Source organism: Phyllobates terribilis, unplaced genomic scaffold, assembly GCF_046119375.1.
Source record: "Phyllobates terribilis strain yellow unplaced genomic scaffold, ASM4611937v1 Scaffold_4__5_contigs__length_816908805, whole genome shotgun sequence".
Classification (NCBI taxonomy): Eukaryota; Metazoa; Chordata; class Amphibia; order Anura; family Dendrobatidae; genus Phyllobates; species Phyllobates terribilis.
In genome coordinates this window covers 266512915-266535174 of record NW_027362764.1, presented here as the reverse complement: position 1 = coordinate 266535174, position 22260 = coordinate 266512915, and the positions used below count along the sequence as shown (strand labels likewise).

General features: G+C 43.3%; 1 protein-coding gene across 2 annotated transcripts in view; it reads left to right on the top strand.

The window, feature by feature from the left end:
• Positions 1 to 2038: 2038 nt before the first annotated feature.
• Positions 2039 to 22260, top strand: part of ELMO1 (engulfment and cell motility 1) — a 525215-nt gene continuing 504993 nt past the window's right edge. For both annotated transcript variants that reach the window (XM_073678246.1, XM_073678245.1), the window contains exon 1: positions 2039 to 2172. The gene's annotated coding sequence lies outside the window, so the exon portion shown is untranslated. The remainder of the gene's footprint in view (positions 2173 to 22260) is intronic.

Below are 22260 nucleotides of genomic sequence, written 5' to 3'. Positions count from 1 at the left end.
TATGGACACGGTGATACCAAATACGCTGTTTTTTTAATTTCTCACGTTTGAGTTTTTGAGGCGTTTTGCATTTTTAAGGAGGATTTGGAGAATTCGCCATTAGTTTCTGCTTAAAAAACTCTACAAAAAAACTTGGTGTGAACAAATGCGAATGAAGGATCACCCCAAAGCAATATCGTGGGATCACCCCAAAGCAATATCCTGGGATCACCCCAAAGCAATATCCTGGGATCACCCCAAAGCAATATCCTGGGATCACCCCAAAGCAATATCCTGGGATCTCCTCAAAGCAATATCCTGGGATCACCCCAAAGCAATATCCTGGGATCACCCCAAAGCAATGTCCTGGGATCTCCCCAAAGCAATGTCCTGGGATCTCCCCAAAGCAATATCCTGGGATCACCCCAAAGCAATATCCTGGGATCTCCCCAAAGCAATATCCTGGGATCACCCCAAAGCAATATCCTGGGATCACCCCAAAGCAATGTCCTGGGATCACCCCAAAGCAATGTCCTGGGATCACCCCAAAGCAATGTCCTGGGATCTCCCCAAAGCAATATCCTGGGATCTCCCCAAAGCAATATCCTGAGATCACCCCAAAGCAATATCCTGAGATCACCCCAAAGCAATATCCTGAGATCACCCCAAAGCAATATCCTGGGATCACCCCAAAGCAATATCCTGGGATCTCCCCAAAGCAATGTCCTGGGATCTCCCCAAAGCAATGTCCTGGGATCTCCCCAAAGCAATATCCTGAGATCACCCCAAAGCAATATCCTGGGATCACCCCAAAGCAATATCCTGGGATCACCCCAAAGCAATATCCTGGGATCACCCCAAAGCAATGTCCTGGGATCTCCCCAAAGCAATATCCTGGGATCACCCCAAAGCAATATCCTGGGATCACCCCAAAGCAATGTCCTGGGATCACCCCAAAGCAATATCCTGGGATCACCCCAAAGCAATGTCCTGGGATCACCCCAAAGCAATGTCCTGGGATCACCCCAAAGCAATATCCTGGGATCACCCCAAAGCAATGTCCTGGGATCACCCCAAAGCAATATCCTGGGATCACCCCAAAGCAATGTCCTGGGATCACCCCAAAGCAATATCCTGGGATCTCCCCAAAGCAATGTCCTGGGATCACCCCAAAGCAATGTCCTGGGATCTCCCCAAAGCAATGTCCTGGGATCACCCCAAAGCAATGTCCTGGGATCACCCCAAAGCAATATCCTGGGATCACCCCAAAGCAATGTCCTGGGATCACCCCAAAGCAATATCCTGGGATCTCCCCAAAGCAATGTCCTGGGATCACCCCAAAGCAATGTCCTGGGATCACCGCAAAGCAATGTCCTGGGATCTCCCCAAAGCAATGTCCTGGGATCAACCCAAAGCAATGTCCTGGGATCAACCCAAAGCAATGTCCTGGGATCTCCCCAAAGCAATGTCCTGGGATCTCCCCAAAGCAATGTCCTGGGATCACCCCAAAGCAATGTCCTGGGATCACCCCAAAGCAATATCCTGGGATCACCCCAAAGCAATGTCCTGGGATCACCCCAAAGCAATGTCCTGTGCAGTGAGGCCGGACATCACTACAGTGACTGCTTGCACCTTTCAGGCGCCGGAGACATGCTGCAGGTGCGTTTTCTGCTCCGGCTCCGTGTTTGCAGTAGAAACCAGAGGAAAAGCCGCACGACATGTCTGTATCAGCGCTGTCATCGGTTGTGACCAGCTGAGGCAGAAGAGACGCTGCGGTAACTGGAGACTGGGCACAGAGGGGCGCTGGGCGGCCATGCTGCTCATCACCCATCTTTCTCAGGACAGATACAACTTGCCCTGGAGTGAGTGACTACTTCACAATGGAGGAGCCGGGCACTGAGGAGCAGAGGTGCAGCCTGTAGCAGGAGGCAGCAGCACAGGATGAGACTCGGTGACTAGGGCGGACATGCCGGGTGTCGCACAGGACATCACACGATGTGACAGCAGCAGCTCAGCGACCTCCTCAGCATTAGGCGGGCAAGAAGCAGGATGCAATGCCTGGCTCCGCCCCCCGCTCTGGTGGCTCCACCCCCGCTCTGGCTCCTCCCCCTCCCCATTAAGACTCTGCAGCTGCTGAACCAGGCAGGAGGCTGAGGCTATAACTGCCCGGGAAGGAGCCTGCCCTGCGCTCAGGTAGGACTGACCCGCTACTGTGTCCGTAGTGCTGAGGAGAGAGCTCGGGCGTGTTAGTAATGCCTGAGAGGAAGGAGCCCAGTGTGCCGGTGTCCGGGAGTGCGGAGTGTATGCGGCTCCGCTGCAGTGTGATGTGCGGCACGGGCGCTCGGGGGGCGCACACTGGGGGACACACCGGGTGCAGCTGCAGACTGACCGAAAAGCAACTTTCCTGCTGTGTGCGGCTCTCGGCGGAGGCAGAAGTTCCTGCGCACAGCTGTGCTCTGCCCCCGCTCCTGTGCCCGTGCCTCCGCTCAGAGAACATGCTGGGAGCTGTAGTGCACCACACGTGTTACAAGGCATGCTGGGAGGTGTAGTTCCCCCGCTGGCATACCGTGGGCTGTTCTCTCCCCATACACATCTCTGCTCTCCGATTTCCCCACAGACCTCAGGATCCATCCAACTTTCCTACTAATCCTCTCTGTCCATCCGAGATGCCTGGCTGCTTCCCCATAGTCATTGCTCCTTCATCCTTGTGTTGTCAGGGCATGCTGGGAGTTGTAGTGTCTCCGTTGCCATAGTTGACCGTCCTCTTGATAGGGCACTTGGAGATCTCCAGGTTGCGGATCACTGTCAGGTGGTCCGGGCATCCTGGGAGTTGTAGTGTTGCCTAGGGCTGCCGGGTCCTGTCCACACCAGAGCTGGCTGAGCCCCCTGGGGTGGTCGTTTTCTCCTTTAACTACAGATTGCAGGTCACTATCTTCTTGTTTGGCTATAGTAAGTGCTGCACAGCTGGAGAGCTGCTGGTTGCAGACCCTGGTAATGCTGGGAGTTGTAGTCACTTCCGCATTATAACCAATATTGGGGTCTCTGTTGCTTTGGTGCAGGAATTGCTTTGCATCCCGCTGATGGGAGCTGGCATGGCTTATGATGGTGCAGGTGTGAACCTAGTCTTATGCTGTCAGTGCGTGTTGGGAGTTGTAGTTTCTGTCTTTTGATGGTGCAGGTGTGAATATATCTTCATGGCATCAGTACATGCTTGGGGTTATAGTTTCTGTCCTCATTGGACACTCAGTGGTACAGCACTTCAGTTCCTATACAACCAGGTGTGTTTCTTGGGGTAATGGGATGTCAGAAAGCTGCTGAAGTATGTCAATCATTCCCTTCCATCACCACTCTGTCTGTTATTAATGGGGTGGAATACATATACATAGAAAGGATCTTCTAGAAATCCTCCCACAGGGTTTATCCGTTATATTGTCTGTGGTGCTGCTCCTGCCTGCACTGATGTAGGTACATTGCCGTCCTGTATTCTGCATAGCCGAGGGCTGCAGGTGAGACCCTTCTATATTGCTGTTAGAGGATGGATCACCATAGGCGAGAGCTGACTTTGGCAATGTGTAGAAGATGGTGAAGAGCTACTGAGCACTCCTTGGAAAAAATCTGTAAATTGACCTGTGATGAGGCTTTTAAACCCAAAGCATGGTGATTAAGCCTGTGGATGTGGACTTCATGTGTGGAACTAATTCATAACTGATCCCAGAAGATCTGGCTCATGTGATAACATATAGCTATAGTCAATGATGCCACAGCTGTATTCAGCCTTCCATCGTAGCTGAGACACACACATTGTAGGGTGTACAGCAGGACCCCCTGACTTTACTGAACTTGCATGATAACCCCCCCCCCCCCTTCCTCCCCAATGTTATCAAAGCTTGTTTTACTGGGACTGTGGGTGCAACCTGGTGGTGCGGCTCTTAGCATTGATGCTTGATGTTTCTCTATAGGTGTCCAATTATGGTATATAAACACATTAAATTCCCAGTATGGATAGTGGCTAGCTGGTAAGGTGGCGGCTCTGGGGGGACGCCTGTGGGTAGCTGGTGAGGTGGCGGCTCTGGGGGACGCCTGTGGCTAGCTGGTGAGGTGGCGGCTCTGGGGGATGCCTGTGGCTAGCTGGTGAGGTGGCGGCTCTGGGGGACGCCTGAGGCTAGCTGGTGAGGTGGCGGCTCTGGGGGACGCCTGAGGCTAGCTGGTGAGGTGGCGGCTCTGGGGGACGCCTGTGGCTAGCTGGTGAGGTGGCGGCTCTGGGGGACGCCTGTGGCTAGCTGGTGAGGTGGCGGCTCTGGGGGACGCCTGTGGCTAGCTGGTGAGGTGGCGGCTCTGGGGGACGCCTGTGGCTAGCTGGTGAGGTGGCGGCTCTGGGGGACGCCTGTGGCTAGCTGGTGAGGTGGCGGCTCTGGGGGACATCTGTTCTCTACAGTAGAGGGACCTATATATTTCAGATGTATCCCATACATATGCTATAAATTAGTAAGTTGAGAATGCCCTTTTTATTTGGTGTAAGCAACCAGAAAAGTGCTCGTTAATCTGTAAGCGGATGCATCGTCAGAAGTCACTGAAGCTAGATACACACCTGGGATGTAACTCGTTCTGGAGACTACAGAAGATGAATAATCACCAGCAGTGAATCTGAATGGTGTCCATTCTGTTGATATAGTGCCAGGCTAAGTATTTCTGACTAGATTTAGGTTAGAATAAAACAGACAATATTTTCTTCAGTGTGTTTATCATTACGTAACAGTATTAGACTACTATGGAGATGTAGCTACTCCAGCAGCTGTGCCCATTATACTGGTGCTACTAGCCATACATCAGTAACTCTCTGGAGTTGGACATACAAACTTTACCATGATTGCACTTTGTCACAAGTGACTTTCCTTCTGCTGCGATTAGAGATTTCCGCTTGTGCGCTGTATAAGCAGGATGTGCAGCCAGCTACACATGTGGTTTCAGTATTTAGGTTGTCAGTGATGTTCATTCTCGTGATCCCACATAAGACGCTGCAAGAAATGTAAATCCGCTCTATAGATGACAAGTTTTCATAAAGAGAATGTATGGTGATGGTGCAGGCTTTACTAGTCAGGGCCAGGAACAGGTGCTTGTGTAGGGTGGAGCTGCGGTAAGGACAAAGAGTTGTAATTCAAGACTCTTCTTTTATAAGATGGATGAATTAAACAATTAGGAGGCTTCACCTTTCACTTTATACCTTGCATAAAAAAGAAGTCCTTTGTTCAGATTTAACTGAGAAAATAATCAAAAGTGTGTGAACAAGGCTTTACTACTTCGTTTACTTTTATTACATGAACTGATAAGCTTGGTGTATTATTAGGCATGTAGTTGGTCTTATTGAACAGTTTTCTCATTAGAAAGCCTATAAAATGGTTGGTTCAAACGTACAGTAGTTCCCACAAGCTTATTGTCATATCTATACAGCAAAGCCATGAACAAACGACTTGTATAAATGACATGAAGTAGCCATATGCCACTGAGAACAGAAGACTGGCTGGTGAGTAAAATACATGGCTTAGGTTAGTGATACCAATCTGAGGGTTAAATACAAAAAAATCTGCAAGATTGGCGCTTTAGTGGTCTATCTTTGGAAAACGCCATCAGTCTTAGGGCTCATTCAGACATCATTGATTATTCTCCTATGCAAAAAGAGGATCAATTTTAATCAGTGTTTCTGATCAGATTTTTTTCAGCGGTTTGTCAGTGTCGTTTTATACTATCAGTGTTGAACAGTTTTTATCATACACAAACAGTATGTGAATATCACATGGATGTTATCTGTGTGCCGCCTGTTTTTTTTTTTTTGACCCATAGACATGCATTGAAATATGGACCATCAGAAATAGGAACCAGCCTGAAAGCCGATATAAATGTTGAACTTTTGTAGTGTACAAAACAAATTGCTCAAAAGCACTTATGATTACCTAATGAGTTACTCTCCCCTGGAGTCATCAACTCTCAGAGAAACAAGGGTTTCTCATTGTTAACATGGACACGTCTTGTATGTGGCACTCTCCATTACAATCGGGAAGGTGTGCTTTCATCCTTCACTCTTCAAAACTGAGCACCAGCTGAGTAGAAAGTGGAGGCGTACAGTTGCATATGTCTGGCCACAGGTTTATATGTACTGTAGACACCTAGGCTCTGACTTATCAAGGTGATTACACCAGAAGTCTGATGTAAGTTGCAAAATTTTGGTGCATTTTGATGTTTGCGACTTGTTTTTTTTTCACACCTGTTTTGCCCAATTCTGCTGCATTGGGTGGGACAAGGGCATGATGCCTTAGCTCGTCTAATTCGTGACTAGCTGTGGGGTACCTTATGCCAGAAAATCTTACTCCAGGCATTCTTCACTGCAGTCTTAATGAATCGGGGCCCTGATGCTTTGTAAATCCTTATACACTTTATGCTCTCCATGGCCAAAGTACGTAGACAGCTCTTCTATTCATTGAGGTTCTGTAGCTGCTCCACATTAAACTATAAAATATCTATAAACATATACTGGTAGCAACTTGTGACATGGTGTCAAAGGATATCAACCTTGCTTCATGTCAGTTTATCAAATTCCTGACCTAGATTTGTCCCGGTCAACTAAGTTCTAATATTATTGTTCATTGGAGGAGCATCTATCAACAGCTCGGCCATGAAGGCGTGGACTACAAACTTGCTGAGCAGGCCACCAAGTACTGAAATGCATGACTTGTAAAAATTGTTTTTCGTCTGTTGAATCACGCACCAGAGTCCCAAACTGCTTTGGTAAGTGACATCAATTACGGAAGCTCATTTATTTTACTGATCGACTGCACACAATCCTAAGATCAGAATGGGTAAAGGCAAGCCTCACTTGGATTGTTGTAAGGCGCAACTCTACTGGGTTCTGGAGCAATGGGATCATGACCTTTGGATCGATACTTTTACTATCTGACAGTCCAAAGAAGTAATTTGGGCTTGGCAGATACACTTCTGAAATGCATAGTGCCTAGTATAACCTTTGGTATTTGAGGAATAATGATACGTAGCCGTTTTTCAAAATTTGGGTTATTTGCCTTATTCACTGTCAAGAGTGATGAAGCTCAAATACAGTAGTTGTCTTTATCTGGCCACCACTTACAGGTGCATCTCACTAACTTAGAATATCATCAAATATTAGAATATCATTGGAATATCAAAAAGTTAATTTATTTCAGTTCTTCAATACAAAAAGTGAAACTCCTATATTATATAGAGTCATTACAAACAAAGCGATCTATTTCAAGTGTTTTATTTCTGTTAATGTTGATGATTATGGCTTACAGCTAATGAAAACAAGTCATTTTCTCTGTAAATTAGAATACTTTATAACAGCTTGAAAAATGTTTTTAAAATCTGAAATGTTGGCCTACTGAAATGTATGTTCAGTAAATGCACTCAATACTTGGTCGGGGCTCCTTTTGCATCAATTCCTGCATCAATGCGGCGTGGCATGGAGGCGATCAGCCTGTGGCACTGCTGAGGTGTTATGGAAGCCCAGGTTGCTTTGATAGCAGCCTTCAGCTCGTCTGCATTGTTGGGTCTGGTGTCTCTCATCTTCCTCTCAACAATACCCCATAGATTCTCTATGGGGTTAAGAGTTGTCCACTACTTTCACAATGATGCCCTATCCATAGGACCCCCGCCGATAAGCTGTTATCTGTGCCGGCTGGAAGTGCTACTACGGATAGGGCATCAATGTATGATTGGCCGGAAGTCCTTACCTGCGGTGCTTGGCCGTCAAATTGTAGTGGCCAGCGCTTGTTACCGCACATCCGCCTCCTATTCAATTGATTGAGAGGCGGATGTGTAGTACCCCGCTGCGGCCACTACAGATAGACAGCCAAGCTCTGCAGGTAAGGACTTCCGGCCAATCATACACTGCTCAAAAAAATAAAGTGAACACTCAAATAACACATCCTAGATCTGAATAAATGAAATACTCTCGTTGAATACTTTGTTCTGTACAAAGTTGAATGTGCTGACAAGAAAATCACGCAAAATTCATCAATGGAAATCAAATTTATTAACCAATGGAGGTCTGGATTTGGAGTAACCCCCAAAATTAAAGTGGAAAAATACACTACAGGCTGATCCAACTTTGATGTAATGTCCTTAAAACAAGTCAAAATGAGGCTCAGTATTGTGTGTGGCCTCCACGTGCCTGATTGACCTCCCTACAACGCCTGGGCATGCTCATGATGAGGTTGCAGATGGTGTCCTGTGGGATCTCCTCCCAGACCTGGACTAAAGCATCCGCCAACTCCTGGACAGTCTGTGGTGCAAGGTGACGTTGGTGGATGGAGCGAGACATGATGTCCCAGATGTGCTCAATCGGATTCAGGTCTGGGGAACGGGCGGGCCAGTCCATAGCTTCAATGCCTTCATCTTGCAGGAGCTGCTGACACACTCCAGCCACATGAGGACTGGCATTGTCCTGCATTAGGAGGAACCTAGGGCCAACCGCACCAACCGGTATCACAAGGGGTTTGAGGATCTCATCTCGGTACCTAATGGCAGTCAGGCTACCTCTGGCGAGCACATGGAGGGCTGTGCAGCCCTCCAAAGAAATGCCACCCCCCACCATTACTGACCCACTGCCAAACCGGTCATGCTAAAGGATGTTGCAGGCCGCAGATTGCTCTCCACGGCATCTCCAGACTCTGTCACGTCTGTGACATGTGCTCAGTGTGAACCTGCTTTCATCTGTGAAGAGCACAGGGCGCCATTGGTGACTTTGCCAGTTCTAGTGTTCTGTGGCAAATTCCAAGTGTCCTGCACGGTGTTGGGTTATGAGCACAACCCCCATCTGTAGACTTTTGTATTTACTTAGTGTTAATGACTGCCTTCTGGACATCTGTCAAGTCAACAGTCTTCCCTATGATTGTGGAACCTACTGCAACAGACTAAGGGACCTTTTTAAATGCTTTGGAAGCCTTTTTTTTAAAAAAATATTCTAATTTACTGAGATAATGGCTTTTGTGTTTTCATTAGCTGTAAGCCATAATCATCAACATTAACAGAAATAAACACTTGAAATAGATCACTCTGTTTGTAATGACTCTATATAATGAGTTTCACTTTTTGTATTGAACTGAAATTAACTTTTTGATGATATTCTAATTTAGTGAGATGCACTTGTATGTCTATATAAACCAATACTGCTTCATTGGTGGACCACGATTTTTGATATTATCAGTGATATAATTTCCATTTTGGAAATAAAAAGCTACAAATCATTAATGCTCATTAGAATGAAGCAGATATTTGTGCTGGTAAAATTTATACAGATAATGTATAAGGTTTCTGGAATTCAGAAAGTACCGTATCTATTGTAATGGGGAAGAAGTAAGGTTATGCTCTCAGTAATATAACTATGGGTTATTGGTGGCATTGAGCCAAACTGCGATACTGCATAACTGGCCATGATCATTGCAGATTTGTTACTGGTGGGTAAATGTACAAATACACATAAGCAAGGCTAAAACGTAGGGGAAAAAATAGAAATATTCTGTGTATTACACATATACTGTCTAAATGTAGTAATGTGAAAGTCATGCAACCCAGTGCTATTTTATCGATTTGGTTGTTATAGGAACCATGGTAGATGTCAATTGTAGGATTTATTATGTGGTAATTAACAAATCAATTTTTATAGTATTTTTTTGCCATTAATTGAATATGAAATGTGGTATAAGAAATCATGATGTAAATATCATAGTTTACTAATTTTAGTAAAAAGATTTGATCTTTCTGATTTTGTACCATCCCTATATAGTGTAGGGTCAGGCCCATACTATACGTAGGTATTATCACTGTATTCTCCATATAAGGCCTCCTTAACATGTCCTGTTTCCAGTACATGTGGTGTCATTTTTCACACGTATCGGAGACACTTACACACCCATTATAATCTGAGACTGCGCACATGTCCTTGTTTTCACACAGACTGTGTGACCCACACGTAGAAATGTCTGGATTTTTTTTCCAGCCGCACGGAAAACACGGATGACATGTGTGCTGTCCATGTGCCACATATAGGAATAGAAATTACAGGTATTTTAGATGTTAAAGATGTGCAAAGCTATAGATAGGTATGGGTTAAATAGATGATAGATATCCGCGAGATATATAATTAGTGCCTTGCGTGTGTAGATTACTGTAAATGTATTAATCTAATAAATAATTGAAAAAATGATGTGGGGTCCCCCTTCCATTTTTGATAACCAGCAAAGGTAGAGCAGACTGGTGTGAGCTGATATTATCAGGCTGGGAAGGTTACTGGTTATTGGGGCATTCCCAGCCTAAAATTACCAGACTGCAGCCACCACAGAAGTGGAGCATCACATTAGATGAGCGAATTCTGGTGCTTCCCTCTTCCCGATTGCCCTGGTGTATTGGTAATTGTGGTAATGGGGCGTGGGGTTGATGTTGGCTGTGAATTGTCGAAAAGCACAGCTTGCATCAAGCCCTGGTTTTGAAGAAAGAATCCGTCACTCATTGAGTTGCAGAAAAGTAGTGTAAGATTTATTAGCAAAGCAATCCAAAAACAGTGACGTTTCGGTCCCCAGCGCTAGGGAAATAGGGATTCAATGCCAATAGGATATGTTCATATCCTATGGGCATTGAATCCCTATTCCCCTAGCGCTGTTACGTGCAGTGTATCATATGCAATCTGTCTGAAAAAGGTCCTCCCGACTGAAATATCACTATTTTTGGATTACTTTGCTAATAAATCTGACATTATTTTTCTGCAAATCTATCAGACACCTCCATTACCAACCCAGTAATAAAAAAAAAAAAAAAAAAAAAAAACACCACCAAAAAATACTTTTTGACTAAACACTCAAAAAAAATTTAGAAAAACTTGTACGCTGTTCAAGCAATCTGACATAGGTTTTTCAGGTTTCCATTTATGAACTAAGAAAGAAAAGCAAGACATATTCCCTCGTTCATCAATTAATTAGAACAAAAAGTTCCCATGCAGGTTCGACGTAGTCTAGTGCTTCCCCCGACGTTCCTCAAATCCGGTTTGTGTTACTTACTTCACCACTATTCAGAGTCGCCCGGTACTGACGTCACCGCTCATCAGTGGCCAGGTCACGTTACACTCAGCAAGACCTGGCGACTGTGATGCGCAGTAGCAAGCACTCATTACAGTTGCCGAGACTCGCTTAACGCAGCGTGAGCCGGCGACTGTGATGGGCGGTGACGTCAGTAACGTTACTGCTAATCCGTTGCTGCATTCGGGTAACTGCATGGGAAGCACTGGACTACATCAGACCTGCATGGGAACATTTTTTTTTTATAATAGATTGGTGAACGAGGGACAGTGTGTTGTTTTTATTTCTCTCTTTTTATGTTTTTCAGGTTTCCGTTTGTGGACTGTCGGATTCCCTGGGATATGTTGGACCTGCGTGGGATTTTATTTTATTTTTTTGTAATAAATGATGAACCGGGAAAAGTGTGGGGTAGTGTTTCTTGAAATAATATTGATTACTGGGTTAGCAATGGGGGGTGTCTGATAGACACCTTTCCATTACTAACACCAGAGCTTGATGCCAGCTGTGTATTTTGACAATTCACAGCTAACCTCAACCCCAAAACCCATTTACCCCATTTGCTAACACACCAGGGCAATCGGGAAGAGCGAAGGTGAAGCGCCAAGCACCTAATGTAATGCTCCACTTCTGGGGCAGCTGTGGGCTGGTATTTTTAGGCTAGGAAGGTCCAATGACCAGCTCTCGGCTGTCTACTTTACCTTTGCTGGTTACCAAAAATAGGGGGGATCCTATGTCACTTTTTTGATTTATTAGGTTAATACATTTAGACTAAAACTAGACAAGCAAGTCACTTTTCTATCTCTCTGCACATCTTTAACACCTTAACATGTGTCATTTCTGTTCCGGTACGTGTCACACAGATGGCACAAGAATGACGTAGACACGGATAACACCAGTAATTCTTTTTCCAGTATCTGTAAATTCAGGATGTTTGAAGGGGGCCTAAGACTGTGCACTGATTGATATCTTTTCACTCTGAGGCTGTATTTAGAAGTAGTCCGTTATGGCTCATTCAGATGTCCGTTTTTTAAGTAAGAGTCTATCCATGTTTTTCACAGAACTTGTACTAATAAAAGTCTATGGGGCTGTTCACATGCCCAAGTATATTTGTGGACTATACAGAAACATGCTGACATGTCCAATTTTGATCCAAGCAAAGAATCCAACTCGCCAATACAAGTCTTTGGAAAAAAAAAAGCAGGTAGCACTTGGATGCCATCTGTGTGCTGTCAGTTTTTCACAGACTGATAGGGGAAGCTAGAGGACCTCCATCAGTGTTTTTTTTTTTTTGCCTACAAGACAAACTGATTAAACTCTTAACAGAACGAAGTGGCACCCCAGGTGAGCCAGTGCTGACATCACTTGGAAGGGCATCGTAGGTAAGTATGGATGTTATTTTACTGGTGGGAAACGTATAGATTCAGAAGAGGTTGTCTTGCATACAAGAAACACCACTCATGAACGAGCCCTTACTGTGTGTGTGCCATGCTTTGGACTAGCCTGTGACCTGCACAGTATTACAGTATCTCATAGACAGCGTTCAATGAATTCAGTCCACACGTGTCCTTTGTTGCGATTGTGAGATGACACCCCCAACCTAATTATTACCACATATTGTCCTAATATAACATTTTAGATGGGTTTTTCTTAACTCCTCTATTTTAAATTTTTCTTACCATTAAAGTATCCATGTGATTTCTTCCTTCTTTTTAGCTACATAATTTTTGTTTCTGAAGTATGATTCCTATTTGTAAATCAAAAGCAGGAGCGACTTCTGCTCTCTGTAGGTTCCACTCCTGATTCTGGCTTTCAATTACTGATGCAGAATATTGACACGTGATCAAACTGGTTGTCCACTATTAGGAAAACCCCTCTTCAATCTGAATGTTTTTCCCTGTTAAAATAAAGAACACTTATACTCTTCTCCTGCGCCGTTCCAGTAGTGTTGGGACTCCCGTGAGGCTTTAACGTCACGTGAGCCCTGGGACCAATCAGCGCTACGAGTAATCAAGAGGAAGTCAGGGCTGCGGCTGTTAACTCATTTCATTTTCATTATGTATACGTCCGAAGATGGGGACAGTGATGCCAGCGCTGATTGGTGCCAGGGCTCACCTGCCCTAACTTCACACGAGCGCCAAAAACGAGAATGCCGACAACGCTGGAAAGGCGTGGGAGGTGAGTGTGACGACACCGCATTTAATCTTAATTATACAGATGTAAATTCAGCAGGCCAGGAGACATATGCTATTATCTTTATACTGAATTTTGAATTTGTGTTTTTCTTTGTTTGGTCAAGAAACACAGACTATTACTTGTGTAAGCCTGAATGTTGACACTTGAGTTGATTGACTGCAACTTATTGTCTGCTAACTATGTAAGACAGGGACTCCGGGATCATTGAACAATGGATATTTGCTAAATATGTTAATTGACTATTGTGTGGGCCCTGTGGCTTGTTCACCCGCAAAACAGAGAAGGATGAACTATGCCATTTGATTAAATGCTCAAACGTTGAGAGTTAAACTCATCCCACCTCCCCTCTGACCTGTGGATGATGACCTGAGCCACAGATGTGGATATAAAAAGGAATTTCTATCCTTCTGCAAGAAGAATCAGCGTGAATTGCTTGTAACAGCTAGGGCAATATGGCTCCATCAAGAGGGATGTAGATGTGACTACAGGATGTCAGCTTAGGGGACATGACCCCAGCTGGAAGAACTCAGATCTGCTCCATTGAATATTAGTGATCCCATGGCGACGTTTGGAGAAGCCAGGTTGGGACCCTCTAGTCACCTGGTCATGTACCTCAATGGACTGTCAGCTTCCTAAACTTGTTGTTACTTCCTCTCTGTGGGTGCCCTCCAAAAGCGGGGTGCCACTGGTGGGGGTAGTCAGCCCTGGAAGCCCCGAAGTCGCAGCGGGTTTAATCTCGGTGAGTCAGCGGAAGGGTGAGACTCTGTAATTTTGCACCATCTTGGGCATTTTGCTTGGACTGTTCTATATGTTGTTTTCTGTTTGGTGGTTCAATACATTATTGCTTACCCTCACCCTGTGTTGTCGTAGTAGTATTATGCCCACGGGAGACCCCTGTGTCTCCACAGTCAGTATAAGTGTTTTTATTTTAACAGGGGTGAACAGAGTTAGAAGGGGTTGTCCCAGTAGTGGACAACCTCTTTAATAATTTCAAAAGCTATTTATTGAGCTTTTAGGACTGATGACTGCAAGAACAAAGAATCAAGGTTTAAATGACACGTATCTAAAAACAAATTGCAGAAAACAATGGTTGTATCTGAGGTAGATCTGCAATTGGCTGGTTAATACTTTTTTGGAGAAGAAAATGTTGCCTGTGTTTTATAACTGGCTTACGTATAATATAACCCACAGCGCAAGTAAACTGTCAGTGACCATAAAAAAAACCTTGCTGTCGCGACGCACTGTAAACATGCTGCACTTTCCTGCATCACTGGACTTCAGACTGACTCATCTGCCCCAATCTTTTATAAATGCTTCTCTGAATGTTTGTCATTAAATGTTTAGCTCATGGGCTTCTTCAAAGTCCTAGAAGTAAACAACTGTACTACATCTGCAAACAGCAATTTCATGGATTTCATTTATTGTAAAATGGTGCTGCCACGTTCCTTACTGTCGCTCTGTTTGGGGATGGTGGAGACAATTTTAGTGCTTGTATATGTGATGCATAAATGAAACACATAAACATTGCATTTAAAACATAAATTGTGTGCCTATATGTATACAGTATATTTCAGATTATGTAATGCAGAGCAAAATATTGTGCCTTCGTATATAGTAGAAAAGATGCTTTGAGTGAAAACAGGAAAATGCTCGGAGTGTTTATTTCTGAAAGGACAAGCTCTGTGTTAAACAATTTATATAAAGTTGGGATGAGCAAACAGTGTCCCTGATGAAAAATGCAGAAGGTCGTGCAGGTGCTGCTCTAGCAGTAGTATTGTCATCTAAGACATAGAAAATATCATCTCCAGAAAAAAGGAAAGGACTAATAGGATTTAGGTACATCAGAAGAGTACACACCCCCAAAGACAAATTTCTGCTTGAACTATAACCTAAACTTTACAAGCTAAAATCTCTGCAACAGAAAGAAGTAAAACAAAAAATCTACATTTTACTCAGCTCTGCAGCCTCTATTCCATGACATTTCAGCAGTTTTAACATGCTCAAACTACTGATATGTCCTCTTTAATGTTTGATTTGCGAAACCTAGGAAGAAAAACACCCTAGTTTGAAAATGTAGAGCTTTATATATTTCATTATTTAATTTTAAAGGGGAGCTCCAGAGTATATAATTTATAGAACTGTTCACATGTCCACATTTTTTATGCAAACACACGGTTCAGAGAAAAAAAACATGGACATGTACATAGATTATAATGGGTATGTGTGCTATCTGTGAAAAACACAGATGGTAGTCACCAGTGAAAAAATGATGCCCGAGGACTTACTTTTATTTTCTTAAATATTAATTTTAACTGGTTACCTCTTTTACTGTTCTGCTTCTGGTCTTGTGACTTTACACATTGTATTACAATTTGTTACAAACAAATATCAAGATATCCCACTTTCTACATTATCAGATGCTGGATTAATAATAAAAACTGCATTCAGAATTAGAACAATAATCCCATATTTGTAGCCAGCTTTACTTACAAGTTGAAAATGTGTGCAGATGCCCTTCTCAGTTTGCAGGAAGCTGACCTAGTAAGCCAGTTAAGAAACAATAAGATAGACTGTCAGTCTGTTTGAGGAAGCACCCATATGCCAGAAGCTGGAACCTAGGGGAAGTTGGGCTGCTTCCTACTGGAGAATTGGAAGAAAGTGGGTGATTTTTTTTTTTTTTTTCTTTTTAGCTTTACAGCAAAACTCTTCTGAAAACTGTTTTGTGTGATTTATAGCGGAATAACACTACTAAACAAAGTTTTTCGCTACATCACACTAGGTATTTTATTATCTGTCATCCTCCTCATCTCTTTATTGACGACAATATTGAATAGTGAATTTCCACAATAGACAAAAACTTGAATTGCTTATACATTCACAAGACCTCTGAACATGTCTGATTCCTAAAAGCCCTTCCACAAAAGTGTTTTCCTAGTACATCCCACAGATACTTGATCGGACTGAGTTGTGAAGAATTTGGAGTCCAGTAATGGGCCACTACTATTAGGAAATTCTATTGCATGAAGGGGTGTACTTGATCTCTCACAATGGGTAGGCTGGTGGTGCATGTTAAAGTAAGATCCATATGAGTGCTAGGATCTAAAGTTTCCCAGAAAAGCATTGCTTAGAATATCACCTCCGCTGGCTTGCCTTCTTTCCATCTCAGCCAGAGGTAAGCCACTTACACAGGCCCAGGAATCCTCATGATGTAAAAGAAAGGCAAAACCGGCAAGCTGTGTTGCACTGTATGTTTTAACTCCTTTCTATCATAGCCAGTATGAACTTTTTGCAATTTGTGCTAAAGTAACTACTTATGGGACCATCAAATCTAGGCTGTGCATCTAACATGCATCAATGAGCCTTTGGTCCATGACCCTCATGCTGGTTATTCGCTAGTCTTTCTTTGCATCATTTTTGGTGGGCTCACAAGTCCTGCAGTTATGTATCTAATCTGACCCAGCCATTTGAATTTGGCTGTGTCATAGTTTCTCACATCCATTCGCGTGTCCATTTTTTTTAGCTTCCAGCGCATCAAATTCAACGTTTGACTGTTCTCTTGTTAACTAATATCTCCTATCTCTTTACACATGTCATTATTCCCTTCAATTCTCAGTGGTTTAATATTACGACAGAGTATTTGATTATATTGTTCAAGAAAGAGATGCCGAAATCCTTCTTGTACAATAATATTTATTCTTGTAAATTTTCATAAAGAACATGTGACATTATGGCTCTTCGATTTTTAAAGAGGTCTTTTCAATATCAAGCTCCTTCCTGGTCTGACATTGAACATGTAGAAACACTAGTGGAGACAGCCACTTTCCACCTTCCCCCATTAGGGCTCTTTCACAAGTCAGATTATTTTTGGTACATGTGCTACCATTTTTTTTTTTTTTTTTTACGGATAGATCACAGACCCACCTTTCATGTCCTTTTTTTTTTTTTTTTTTCTACACAACGGCTTGTCTGCAAAAAAACGCCCTAAACTGGAAACACAATTGAGGGTATGTGCGTTTTTCGCGCGTAATTCACGCGTTTTGCACGTGTGGAATTGCCTTGCGTTTTCTACTGCATTGTAGATGGCAATTCTGCGTGCGTAAACGCACAAAGAATTGACATGCTGCGGAATTTTCCTCACATCAAAAACGCTGCGGAAAATTCCGCAGCATGGGCATTACAGTTGCGGAATTACATAGGGGACCATGGCAGAGGGCTTAACATGCATATATCATGCGTTTACGCTGCAGAAATTTCCGCATGAAATACGCATCGTGGGCACATACCCTTACTTTGTTGCAGATCACACCAGTGCAAGTCACTGGCCCATGAATAAAAAACTGATGTCGTCCGTGTGCTCTTCGTATTTTACTGTTTAATGGATAGAAGCAGCTAAGTTTTTACAATCCTTATTGCACGAAGAAAAAATATTAATTCACAGACCAAAATGGGTCCAGTACACTAAAAAACAGTTTTCACATGTAACAAAAAACTGACTTAAAATCTTGCCTTCAATATAGAGTATCATGCACAAGTACTGTTCTAATTAATGTAAAAGGGGTATTCCAAGCTCCTATCCCAATCTCCAAGCTCCTATCCCAATATGTAGTAGATGTAATATTATTATTTACCTCCAATTAGTGAATCTGAAAAACTATACTACATTTCTGTCGCTTACCCCATGTGCAGGCGTTGCTGTAGCTTAGGTATATCTCATATAGTGACAGTGGTTAGTGGGTTGAGCAACATAGCGAATCAGAAGAACCATACTACATTTCTAATTGGAGGTAATTGCTAATCTTCTTACTGAACCCACTGCATATTGGGGTGGGAGCTTGGAGATGGGGATACTCGTTTTAAATCTGACTGAAGATTATTAGTGGAGGTACACTTTAACCCCTTCCAGACATGACGTACTTTGTTGCATGCCTAGTAACTGCGCATGCTATCAATGCAGGCCAATAGTGACTGTTATTTAGCCATCATCTGCCTCTAACAGCAGCGGGTAGAGCTGCGGTTAACCCCTTAAAGGCCACTGTTAATCTCTGACAATGTCATTAAACGCATGTGAACTAGGGGCTCGCCATTCCAGGCATTCATCGGCCCATGATTTTTACTAGTACTGTTGTATTGCAGTACACTATATAGTATAAGCGACCAGACGATTGTGAGTTAGAGTCCCCTATGGAGACTGCAAAATAAGTCAGTAAAAAAAAATATTGAAAAAAAAAAAAAAAAAAATTTGAATTCTCTCTTCTCTTTTCCTCAAATAAAATAAAACAAAAACCCACTAATTTGATACAAACAAAAAATCTATAAATTAACCTGATCGTTTAGCAACATAGAGAAAAAAAAAATTGGAACACCAGAAATGTTGTTTTTTTTGGTTGCTACAAAACAGCCAAAAAAATGAGATCAAAACTTTGTATCTAACCTAAAACAGTATAAATAAATGTCAACTCACCACACAAGTCTCAAACCCTGACACAGCTTCACTGATGGAAAAGTGAAAACAGGTCTCGGAAAATGGCGAATTTTGTAAATTTCTGATTTTTTTTTTCTTTTTTTCTTTTTTTTTTTCTTCTGCAACTTAAATAAAGACTATACATGTTTCATATTGCTGTAATTGTATTGATCTGAAGAATCATGTTGCCAGGTAACTTTTACAGTACACTGAAGACTGTAAAAACGAAACCCAAAAAACAAGGTTAAAATTGTATTTATTTTTTTTACCATTTCACTGCACTTGGAAATGAATGTTTTGTTTTCGTCTTCATTAAATGGTAAACTGAATGGTGTCATTTAAAACTGCAACTGGTCCCACTAAAAAGCAAGCTGTCATACGGCTGTGGTTGAAAAGTTAAAAAAAAGCTATGGATTTGTCAGAAGGGGAAGGAAAAACGAAAGTGTAAAAACTGAACATTGCCGTGTCAGAAAGGGTTAAATCCATTTTCCAAGATTTTTTTTTTTTTTTTTTTTACCTAAACAAAGAATATGTATTCATTATTGCATTGTTGCTTTACTGTCCAAAGGAAAAAGGATCCAAGGACAAATCCTCTGCGTGTCCTGCATAAATCAAGATGACTATTTTGTATGTGACAGGGGAACTAATGCTTCAGGCTCCTGAGGCTGACTGTGTAAATCTGAAGATATTTTATTAAGTGTATGTCTTGTCAGTATTTAACCTTTAGGCTACGGTCATCTGAGAGAATCGGGCTGATTATACTAATGATACTCTGATCAGAGTGTGATCCGATTTCACTTTGATGAGCTAATCGGAGCAGGTAGACAATAAAATTTCTCCATTCCGTGAGTCTGCCGAAATCGGACTGCACTCGGATGTTTTCCATGCACCCATAGACTTGAATGGGCGAGTGTCTTCCAATTTCAAAGTGAAATTGCAGTATGCTGTGATATTTATTTATTTTTTCCCGCTGACTGATTCTGTAAGTGAAAAAAAAATCTGCCCTCAGCACTGCCCTATTGAATAACATTGATCTGAGTGCTAACTGATAACAAATTGTATAGCACTTATCCAATGTGTACGCTGGTGTGAGCGAGTCCTTGTAGAGACTCTTCCGAGGACTTGATCTGTTCATACTTGTACTCTACTTTAGATTATTATTTATTTATATAGCGCCATTGATTCCATTGTGCTGTACATGAGAAGGGGTTACATACAAAATACAGATATCGCTTACAGTAAACAAACTAACAAACTAACAATGATAGACCGGTACAGAGGGAAGAGGACCCTGCCCTTGCGGGCTTAAATCTACAGGATGATGGGGAAGGAGACAGAAGGTTGGGGGGTTGTAGCAGATCCGGTGGTGGTGAGGCAGCGTGGTCATGGCAGGCTGTAAGCTTTCTTGAAGAGATGGGTTTTCAAGTTCCGTCTGAAGTATCCAAATGTGGCAGATAATCGGATGTGTTGGGGCACAGAATTCCAGAGGATAGGGGATATTTGGGAGAAGTCTTGAAGTTGATTGGGTGAGGAACAAATAATTGTGGAGGAGAGAAGGAGGCCTTGGGAGGACCGGAGATTACGTGAGGGAAAATATCGTGAAATTAGTTTAGAGATGTGCAGAGGAGACAGGTTATGAATGGCTTTGTAGGTCAGTATTAGTAGCTTGAACTGCATACGCTGGGGAATTGGGAGCCAGTGAAGAGATTTGCATAGGGGAGAAGCGTAGGAGTAGCGAAGAGAGAGATGAATTCGTCAGGCAGCAGAGTTAACGGACTAGAGGTGCTAGAGTGTTTGCAGGGAGGCCACAGAGGAGGATGTTACAGTAGTTGAGGTGGGAGATGATGGGGGCATGCATAATCATTTTAGTAGATTGAGGGTTGAGGAAAGGACCGATTTTGGAAATATTTTTGAGTTAAAGGCGACAGGAGGTGGCAAGAGTTTGGATGTGCGGTTTGAAGAACAGGGCAGAGTTGAGGGTTACTCCGAGGCAGCGGACGTCAGGTACCAGGAAAAGCATGTTGCCATTTATTGTAATAGATAGATCTGGTAGGGAAGATACATGAGATGGAGGAAAGATGATGAGTTCAAATTTGTCTACATTGAGCTTGAGGAAGCGAGAGGAGAAAGAGGATATGGCTGATAGACACTCTGGGATTCTGGACAGCAGAGAGGTAGATTTGAGTGTCATCAGCGTATAGGTAAAACCATGGGACTTTATGAGTTGTCCCAGGCTAAGGGTATGGATGGAGAAGAGGGAGAAGAGTAGGGGTCCTAGGACAGAGCCTTGAGGGACACCAACAGAGAGAGGGCGGGATGAGGAGGTAGTGTGGGAGTGGGAGACGCTAAATGTGCGGTTGGAAAGGTATGAGGAGATCCAGGATAGGGCAAGGTCTTTGACGCCAAAGGAAGAGAGGATCTGTAGTAGGAGGCAGTGGTCAACTGTGTCGAAAGCAGAGGAGAGGTCAAGAAGGAGTACAGAGAATTGTCAGTTAGCTTTGGCTGTAAGTAGGTCGTTGCTAATTTTGGTCAGGGCAGTTTCAGTGGAATGATGGGGACGGAAATAAGATTGTAGGTTGACAAAGAGTGAGTTAGATGAGAGGTGAGAGGAAAGATCAGTGTAAACATGCTGCTCGAGGAGTTTGGAAGCAAACGGGAGCAGCGATATGGGGCGATGGCTTGACTTAGCGGTTGTCTCAAGGGATGGCTTTTTGAAGATAGGTGTGATTGTGGCATCTTTGAAAGCAGAAGGGAAGGTACCAGAAGTTAGTGATAGGTTGAAGAGATGTATTAGGGATGGGATGAGTGTGGGGGTGAGGTTGGGGAGGAGGTAGGATGGGGTCAAGTACACAAGTGGTGAGGTGTGATTTGGAGAGGAGACGAGTAAACCCTCCTTCAGTGATGTTGGAGAAGGCGGTTTTGGGGTAAGGTCATTGGTCTGATATACAAAGGGGTTGTGGTGGTTGAACAATATAGACTTGCCTTGTTTGGTCGATTTATTTTTTAAGTGTGCAGTGAAGTCCTCAGCAGAGATAAGGGAGGGCGGAGGAGGGAGTTAAATGTTGAATAACTGTTTGGGGTTGTAGGATAAGGAAGATACGAGGGTTGTGAAGTAGGCCTGTTTAGCAGAGGTGAGGGCTGATTTGAAAGCGAGTGTTGCTTGTTTGAATACAGTGAGGTTATGTTGCGAATGTGTTTTCTTCCAATGCTGCTCTGCGACCCTGGACACTTGACAAAGCTTTTTAGTGTGGTGGTTGTGCCAGGGTTGTCTATTGCTTCGTCACACTGCCATGCACGAGAGGGGCGACCACATCAGTAGCTGATGTGAGAGTGGCATTGTAGGAAGCAGTGGTGCTGTTTGTGTCGTGGAGTGAAGATATTGGTGTCAGTGGTAGAATAGAGTCAGAGAGTGTGTGACTGTCTAGATGTGCAAGGTTTCTGATTGGGTGTGCAAGTTTCTTGACATGGGTGACAGGTGAGGAGGACAGAGATGAGAAAGTGAGTAGATGATTGTCGGGTTAGGGAGAGCGG